Source organism: Marmota monax, unplaced genomic scaffold, assembly GCF_021218885.2.
Source record: "Marmota monax isolate L192 unplaced genomic scaffold, Marmota_monax_Labrador192_F-V1.1 WCK01_AAM20220418_F8-fsc00232, whole genome shotgun sequence".
Classification (NCBI taxonomy): Eukaryota; Metazoa; Chordata; class Mammalia; order Rodentia; family Sciuridae; genus Marmota; species Marmota monax.
Genome location: NW_026695232.1, coordinates 1,935,206 through 1,943,419, shown reverse-complemented (window position 1 = coordinate 1,943,419; position 8,214 = coordinate 1,935,206). Strand labels below are relative to the sequence as shown.

Below are 8,214 nucleotides of genomic sequence, written 5' to 3'. Positions count from 1 at the left end.
AAAGGAACAACCTTGATCATACTATGAGATCCCAAATTCATATAGAATAACATAAATGAAATTAACACGTCAATGAAATGTGGTGTTTTACTTATTATATTCACCATGACAAAAAGTGATAACACTTTGTTGGTTGGGAATGAGGAAAAGTGAGGAAACAGGTATTTTCATTCATTCTGAGCATAAATTGGTATCTTCTGTCAGTAGGGCAAGTTGACCTAGTGTTTATACTTCTAGAATTTATCTTGTAGCTGCATCCTGAGAAGTATGAAAGAAATCTTGGCATCTAACAACTTTGTCCAAATTCTTGTACTGAGAAATTTGACCAACCCTACCACAGCTTCTGTCAGCCTTAAGTATGTCTCTGGGACAACTCAGCTTCCCTTTGAATTCCTGTTTGAAAAACCTCAAGCTCACTTTGTTCTAGCCAACATCTGATTCTCTCTTTCTTTTTTTTTTTTATTTAAAAAAATTTTTAGCTGTAGATGGACATAGTACCTTTATTTTGTTTGCTTATTTTTATGTGGTGCTGAGGATCGAACCCAGTGACTCACATGTGCAGGTAAGCACTCTACCTCTGAGCTACTCCCCCAGCCCCTGACCCTCCTTTTTCTTAGAGAATTTAGTTTTAAAAAGCTTATAGTTTCAAATCCTTCCTTTGTCCCTTTGAGATATGCATGTATCCCACAATGTGTGTGTATTTTTCTCAAGGTCCTGAAAGCCATTACTTTGAAATGTAACCATCAGGAAAGATAGGACACATCTCTCTGTCATGAGGGAGAGCAGACTCCTAGCTTCAATGGGAGGACAGAATCCTAACTTCAATAATTGCAGCACAGCTGGCCGCATCACATTTACCCTAACTTTCTTATACACATTTTGGAATTTTTCACTTCCCAGACTTGTCCCTGATTGCTCCTCCTCCTGCTTTCCGTTATTCTTCCTTGAAAATGCCCAGTTACCTCTGCACCAATTATAATAAAGCTCAGCTCTTTCCCCTATAGTCAGTAGTTACAACTAATGTCTGGACTTGATTATCTTTTAATAATTCCCACATACTGAAAATGACATTCATTATAACATTGTTTGTAATGGTCAGATTGATAACAGCTTTTGATAGGTAACAGTCCATCAATTGGGAACTGCTTGAATAATGTTAGTACATCTATATAAACAATACTGTTCAACCATAAACAGATAAAGCCCTTTATGAAATGATTGAAAGATTGCCAAGATACGTAGTTAAGTGATTGGAGGGGACGCACAGAACAGAATGTATAGTAGCTATTCTTTGTGTAGCAAAAGAAAAAAATATACAAATACACCTTGTGTGCCACATATTATGAGGAAGCCATCCAAGACATGAGAATAGTGGTCTCCTGTTATAAGGAGATGGCATTTCCTTCTGAACACAGAAAGACAGGTAAGCAAACACCTGTAATCCGGAGGTGGGCAGGGCCCAGGCATCTCCTGCTTTGTAGGTTAGCTGCTTTGTGGGCAGCTGATCCGGGACTTGCAGGAGGTGATGGGCAGTGGCATGTGGACAGCATAGAGAACAGGCTTGAAAAGATAGTAAGGTAACTTTTGCATCAGGCAGTGATCATAGGGCCAAGGTTAGTGGACTTTGAAGGAGAGCGACTACAGGGAAGCAGGCAGCAGATTTGGTTATATTTAAAATGTGAGTTGCTCTAAAGTTTGAAAGAGGCAGAAGAAGAGGGAAGGTCACTTAGCAACTGGGAGGATTGCTGAAACTCAGCTCCACTTAACTAAGATTATCTTATTATATATCCCAGTAGGTTATTGCAAGGACTCTCTAATGGGGGGGTGGCATAAAAATGCACTGTTCAAATTTCCTAATGCAGAGAAAATGGTTGATGGGGAGCCTCAGGTGCTGCTTCTCAATTCTATTACTAATACCACACTCCCCCAGGCTAGTCTTTGCCAAGGACTGATTATGGTCAGAAGTACTGGGTTAGGTCCAGAACTTCCTCTAAAAGGTGACTTTGACCTGAGGGGTTCCCCATCATCCTGGCCAAACTTTCTTAGAACTGATCTTCCTCCCTTTCTCCCTTCCTTCCAATCCTTTTTCTTTCCCCCATTCCTTTCGCATGTATGAGACCAGCACAGTAAGTCTGAGGGCGCGTTCATGTACACCTGCTTCCTTCCCCTGTCTGTTACAGGCATTTTTCCCATCAGCCTCTTACATCCTAATGTCACCCGTCTGGTGTATGCTTATCAAAGCATCAAAACTTACATGGGCATCTTATTTTACACTTCTAGTCTCCTGACTTTTTCAAACATTTGATTTTATTTTAAATTATTATGTTCTGAGATAGAGGTTTTATTAAGATCCAAAAAATAGACTAGAAAAAAAAAAAACCTTATTTTAGATCCCACTAACTGGTGGGATCTAAAAGATATTTGGAGTTTACCTAAGGAATTTGCAGCAATAATTGGGGAAAACAATTTTGCAATGGGAGCTCAGAATTATGGACATTCCAGGTATTATTGTCAATAATCCACTTCTCACACCCCCATCTTTTAGAAAAGAAGACCACACAGGTCTCCTGGTTAGTCATTGTGGTCTAGGTGGTTCAGTAATCGCCTCACATTTGACTTGGATTCATTGTTCCCAAACAACTCAAATGATGCAAGGTCTGGCCACTCTCCAGACTTCTTTTCTCCTGCTAATTCCCCCAAAGCCTTTCACCTTCTTCAGAATCCTGTTCCTGTCACTCTTCTATGCCACTCTACCTCAGTCCCCAACACCTGAGTCCATCGTTCATGCCCAATTGTGAAGAAAGTTTAATTTCTCTTCAAGGACACTTGAGCCCCACCAAATGTAGAAATATGCCTGGGTCTATGTATAAAAGTCCCCAAACATTCCATTTAAAGCAAACACACAGTCCTTAAAGGAGGTGTTTCCTAATCTCTCAGGGTAGCCTGGCTCAACCTCAGCTACCTTCAGGCAAGACAACTTCATAATATAATACAGTTTAACATGGAGTCCTAATTTCATACTCCTGTTTTCCTCAACTTTGCAGCCATTTTATTTTATTTGTATATAATTATATTCTGAGTTTTTTTAATCAATTAAGTCTTTAGCATTTGCGTAGAATTAAAAGTACATTAAGGATGTCATTAAATTAAAATGGAGGCCAGGCATGGTGGTGCATACCTGGAATCCCAACTACTCAGAAGGCTGAGGCAGGAGGATTGCAAGTTCAAGGTTTACCTTGGCAACTTAACAAGACCTTATTTAAAAATTTTAAAAAAGGAGTGAGGATATGGTTCTGTGGTACTAGATCCAATCCCTAGTATCAAAATAAAGAACAAACATAACAAAACAAAACAAAAACAACTAAAAAACCCCACTGAAGTACAAAAGCAATAAAATCATCAAACTTTCTCTTTAAAACAGCAAGTCATTAAACTTTTTTTAAAACCATGGGTTTACTGACTGTCTCAAAATACACAAGACCTTTGACATTTATTATACATACCAGGGAGGACTTATTCTATCATATGGTAGAGTATGCCTGAACTAATGACATCTATTTATATAATCCTGCTAGTGTTCTTTGTACATGTCTTAAGCAATCAAGGTGAAATGACAAACAACTAAAGAGAGGTTGATTATAAGCAGTTGGAACCTGAAAAAGAATTGTGATATTGCTGGGTGTGGTGGTGCACGCCTGTAGTCCCAGCAACTTGGGAGGTTGAGACAGGAGGAGCCCAAGTTCAAAGCCAGACTCAGCAACTTAGCTGGATCCTTAGCAACTTAGTGAGACCCTGTCTCAAAAAATAAAAAGGGGGCTGAGAATGTAGCTCAATTGGTAGAGTGCTTGCCTCACATGCACAAAGTCTTGGGTTCAATCCCCAGCACCACAAAAAAATAAAATAAAAGGAAATCACATTTTAAAAAGAAGAACTGGGGGTATAGCTGAGTGGTGAAGTACCCCTGGGTTAGCTCCTCAGTATCAAGAGAATAAATAAATAAATAAATAAGAATTATGATATTTACTTTCATTTTACATTCAATCTTGTTTTTCTGCAATTTTCTTTTCCTACATGGAATTTATGCCACCACAAGATGGCAGCACAATGGCATTCTGGTGGTCTAAACAGAGAAAGTTTAGACTGGCTTGAAGATTCTCCATCAGCCTGGTTGAAATTTAGAACTGAGACCCACATTGTCTTCATACATACATCCATTCATCCACCAGAACATCCAACAAGTATTCATTGCCTTTCAACAGAACTTTCAATAATGATCCAGTTGAGTTTAAAACATTATTAAAACCCTATGAAGATAACTGAAGTCCCCTCCTGCTGGGCCCTGTGTCTCTTTCAAAGCATAGCAGGCACAGGCCAGGCTCCGAGAGCCAGGTGGCTGGGTGGAAGGGGGAAAAGAAAAGATGACATGTAAAATGGGAGTTTACCTTAATTTAGGCTCCATCAGTAATATGAAAGTGGACTTACCTCTTAGAATAAGCAACTGGAATGTAAATTTTCAATCTTCAGTAGGGTAGAGATTGTATGATTCTTTTTTAAAAAATATTATTTAGCTGTCAATGGATTTTTTTTTTTTTACTTTACTTATTTATTTATATGTGGTGCTAAGGATCAAACCCAGGGCCTCACACATGCCAGGCAAGTGCTCTACCATTGAGCCACAAAAATCCAGCCCTAGATTGTATGTTTCTTTTTTTTTCTTTTAGTTATACACGGACACAATATCTTTATTTATTTTTATGTGGTGCTGAGGATCGAACCCAGTGCCTCACATATGAGAGGCAAGGGCTGTGCCACTGAGCCATAGCCACAGCCCCAGATTGTATGATTCTTAATTGTATTCAGGAAGCCTGTATTAAAGATGTAAAAGTAAAATAAATAAATAAATAACGGAAGGAGGTCATACAGAAAAGAAACAGACTAAAGTACATTGTTCCCGTTTAATTATTATAGGTGGAAAAGTTCAAAAGTAAGTGCTAGGATGTTTTCAAGCACAGGACATCAGGTATTAGGTGGTGAGGGTGGTGAGCAGTTAGCAGATGACTCAATGAAGGAAATTTGAGAGCCATTTCTTGGAATGGGATCAGATACCTCAAATAATTGAAGGTCCAAATTAGTTCTGGAGGTAAAGGTAGCAGATAGTCATCTCTCAGGAATAGGCTGTTGGGTATGAATTTTGGCTGTTAGCTTCCTTGTGAATCCAGGCAATTTTTATAGAGCACTCACACATACAGCAGCTGATAACTGGTACCCAGTTTACCAATTTTTAACATTGTTATTTTCTTTTTCACCATCAAAGACAGAAATCTTTGGATTTTTTTGCTTACGTATTTGGTGCTCACATTCATCCTTCTGCACTATTGTTTTCTCCCTACATCTGCTAGTTTTCTCTAAGTGACCTTTGTAAGACCACCCCTAAAAACAGAAGTGGTTAGTCTTCCAACCTTTAGATCAAACTGCCTTCCTCACACACATCAACAAAGGGCAAAATTTGGCATTTACTAATGATCAAAAATGTGATTTCATTTTTTTTTTTTTTTTTTTTTTAGAGAGAGAAAGAGTAGTGTTCAATAGAGGTCAGCTTTGCCCTCTAAGGTAATGACTTTTAGAATCTGACCCTCAACCAGAAGTACATTTTACCCGGACTGTTTGCTCTCAAATCCCTTTCTTGTTTTGCTGCTATGTCACAGAGATACTGATCCTAATAGGCTGTATTTCTGAGGCTCTCCAGGTTGTTAATTGATATCTGACTGGGTCCAACCTGTATAAGATCCTGCCACAGCACTGGAGAGTGGAAAGAGAGAAAAAGCTTGGATTATTCTTGCCATATTTCTTTTGTCTGAAGTGCATCTCTGATAGTGGCCTAGTTTCTTCTCTGGCTGCCATTCTAGCCCAAGTGGTCCCTCCGTGGTTTCAGTTTGTTTGATAACCCCAGCTCTGAGAGCCAGCAATACTGCACATTTCTTTATCCCTCAAGTCTAAAGGTATTAGTGGTTTCTGTCCTTGCTAATCAGATTGCCTCACCTTCCCCTGTTCAGTTAGCTTTTCCACCATTTGCCTAATTAGTTTCTGGTATTAAATTTCTTCTGTTAAAAACAAGCTGACAATGGTTTCTGTTTTCTTGACATGTGAATATAGCACACACAAGCATACATATGTGAAACTGAAGCAAATTCATCCCTAATAATATTCCTCTTATTGTGTGCAATATGAGACTGAGGCAGAAGTTCAAGTCCAGCCGCAAGTTCAAGGTCAATCACAAGTTCAAGACCATTCTGGGCAACTTAGTGAGACCCTGTCTCAAAATAAAAAATAAAAAAGGCTGAGAATATAGGTCAGTTCTAGAGTGACTCTTTGTTCAATCCTAGTACCAAAACAAACAAACAAACAAACCAGAGAAAGAAAGAGAATGAGAATAGCAGTAAGAAATTCTTTTCTGCTATTGCACAGTAGGGTGACTATGGATAACAATTAAATTTATTTTGGGGTTCTGGGGATGTAACTCAGTAGCACAGCATTTGCCTAGCATATGTAAGGCCCTGGGTTCAATCCCCAGTACCAAAAAGAAAATTTTTAGTCTTCAAGCATTGCATAAAAACATTAAAATAATGCATATGAATGGAGCGCCATGTGATGTTTTAGGGCACGTATACATGAAGTAATATTTAAATCATTTTGAGAAAAGTAAGAAACTCTGATATGCTGTTGCACAGTAGGATAACTATTGATAACACTAATGTACTGTATATTTCAAAAAGCTAGAAGAATTTTTAGTGTTTTCACTACAAATAAATGATAATTGTTTGAGGAGACAGATATAAGATATATTTAACCTGATATAAATATTATACAGTGCAGCCAGGCATAGTGATGCATGCCTGTAATACCTGCAACTTCAGAGGCTGAGGCAGGAGGATTGCAAAGTTGAAGCCAGCCTCAACAACTTAGTGAGGCCCTATGCAACTTAGCAAAATACCATCTTAAAATAAAACATAAATAAAAGGGCTGGATTACATCTCTAGTACCACCTCCAAAAATTAAATAATGCATTCATATATCAAATATTGCATAGTAACCCATTATCATGGGTATAATTTTTATGTTTCAGTTAAAAAATTAATTTTTGTGTGTGGTGCTAGGGGTTGAACCCAGGGCTCTTGTGCATGCCAAGCATACACTCCACCATGGAGCCACTTTCTCAGCCCCTAAAATAAGTTTACTTTAAAATTAAGTATGCCAGGGCTGGACGGTTGATTATTGAGTGTCCTGAGAGGTCAAATTGCTGTCAGAAAAAGTCTGTGTGATCATATGTATTCTAAAATCATTAACACAGCATTTTTTAAAAAAATCATATAAATAAAGATGTGGTTCCTGGATAAGGACATGGACATGAACACAGTCATGGAAAACTTGAACTTCCAGATTATAGACAATGGAAATCCAGAAGGGACACCATTAGAAACTGTCCAGGAGAAGCTCAGGGATCTTTGGGGCCTCAATGAAGCTTAGAGATACTTGGGTGGCTTTGCACAGAAAATTTCCTTTGTTGGTGCATTATTTTTTTAAATTTATTTTTTAGTTGTAGTTGTCAATACCTTTAATTAATTATTTATTTTTTAAAATATGGTGCTGAGGATCGAACCCAGGGTCTCGCAGGTATTAGGCGAGTGCTCTACCGCTGAGCCACAACCCCAGCCCTGTTGGTGCATTATTAAAAGAATTTGTTGCTTTTATGGTATCCATAGGGGCTGAATATTATCAGGAGTCCCAGAAAAAAAGATAAGAAGCATCACTGAAGATAGTATCTGAAAATATCTTAGTGACTCCTTAACTTGCTTATTAAAATAAGATTTCTTTACTGTATCATACTTGTCTATGTGTTTGGCCTTTAAAGAATACTAGTAAGGTTTAATAAAGTAAGAAAAACATTTAAAAAAATCAAAATGCCAGGCATGGTAGCATGTGCCTGTAATCTCAAGCTACTCAGTAAGCAAAGATGGGAGGATTGTAAGTTTTGAGGCCGGTCGGGCAAGACCCCGTCTCAAACAAAACAAAACAACATTTTAAAGTCTTAAACGTTAAAATTAAAAAATATAAAAATAGGAGCCTGGAGTTGTGGTTCAGTGGCAGAGTGCTTTCTAGTACGTGTGAGGCACTGGGTTTGATCCTCAGCACCGCATAAAAATACATAAATAAAAT

General features: G+C 38.2%; 1 pseudogene; it reads left to right on the top strand.

Moving 5' to 3' along the window:
- The first annotated feature begins 1,392 nt into the window (after positions 1-1,392).
- LOC124088774 (NADH dehydrogenase [ubiquinone] 1 beta subcomplex subunit 3-like) lies at positions 1,393-7,811 on the top strand (annotated as a pseudogene).
- The last annotated feature ends 403 nt before the right edge of the window (positions 7,812-8,214 follow it).